General features: G+C 45.0%; 1 protein-coding gene across 1 annotated transcript in view; it reads left to right on the top strand.

Annotated features, from left to right (window-relative positions):
- Nucleotides 1-1,312, top strand: part of LOC112072572 (DNA-binding protein SATB1-like) — a 25,860-nt gene that overhangs the window by 4,986 nt on the left and 19,562 nt on the right. The gene's annotated exons all lie outside the window — the stretch shown is intronic.

Genomic DNA, 1,312 nt, shown 5'->3' with positions numbered 1-1,312 from the left:
CTCATTCAACTGCCTGACCACCAGCTCTCCACTGTCTCTCCCACAATCAAAGTCCTTTATTGGACAGGTATGTGGCAACTTTTCCACTTAAGCACATTTTGAGTGCGGTCAAGTGTGTCTGGGGCGGAGAGGGCCAGACAAAGGCCTCCTCTGTTCAGCCTCGGACTGAAGACTGCCTTTTATTTGGGAGAGAGAGAATGTCCCTGTGCCACCCATTGGCCAAACAGGGAGGCCCCTTTGACTGCATGGCCAGATCGCAGTGGCCGTCCTTACAAAACTGGAAGGAAAAGGAAGAATCAGACTCTGAACCAGTGGTTTTAAACTAGGAAAAGGCCACTTTGCAGTCACAGGTCTTCCTCAACAGTCAGTTGGCTGTGAAAGCTGGACATGGAAAAAGGGAGAGAAAGCCAATAGAGAGAGGAAGAGAGAGAGACAGACACAGAGAGGGAGACAGAGTGAGAGAGAGAGAGAAAGCGAGAGAGTGAGCGAGAGAGAGCTGTTCCTCGTACAACGACACATTGACCAGACTCAACCATGTTTCTGCTATCAGACATACCTCTGTTCAGGCCCTAATTCTTTACTTCAGTGTCGTCCATTTCAAACGTGTGGATCAGGAGGTGCACACAACTTTCTAGATTGAATAATTGTGTTAGTCAAATTCCAGGGCTGGGATTTCAGTTTTTATAGTTGTAGAGGTGGGCTTGTATACTAAATGCATAATTTTACGGGGCAGTACAGGATACACAGACCTTTTCGCTGCTTTATAACCGGATTATACTCGATAGGTTACATCTAAATTCATACCATTTATTATACAGTTATTTACTTCTTGCTGAACATGAAACGTCATAGTAGCATATAATCATTAGCCCTAATATGCATTTTTCTATTCTTCCCTTCACCTATGACTGAGTCCTACTGTATCATAGTATGCCTTGGCCTGGACATATGCCAGACTCCCACTGACAGCTCCTATAAAGTATAAAGTAATGCGTTGGGAGATTTAGCCACATAAATCAGTCAGGGTAGCAATTGAGCAGACAGGGAGGCTTTTATAGGCCTCCTAAAAAATGATGCGGAGGTATGTTTCTCATGTGCCCATGGGTGGCTTCAGTGCCCTCACCAGTCTCTGCATGTCCCAGGCTTAACAATTAGAGCTACTGAGGAAATTGTTGGTAGTCAGTACACACACGGACACCCCTCACCTACTGAGTCATAAATGGTTAAAAAGATGCCCAGGAATCTTAAAACATTCCAGTTTACCACAAATTTGGGGTCCATTATCTTTTCATAACCACCAAAATGGCTCCCC

The sequence above is a fragment of the Salvelinus sp. IW2-2015 genome, unplaced genomic scaffold (genome assembly GCF_002910315.2).
Source record: "Salvelinus sp. IW2-2015 unplaced genomic scaffold, ASM291031v2 Un_scaffold1963, whole genome shotgun sequence".
Classification (NCBI taxonomy): domain Eukaryota; kingdom Metazoa; phylum Chordata; class Actinopteri; order Salmoniformes; family Salmonidae; genus Salvelinus; species Salvelinus sp. IW2-2015.
The sequence above is the reverse complement of the archived record's forward strand: the minus strand, read 5'-3'. Positions and strand labels throughout refer to the sequence as shown.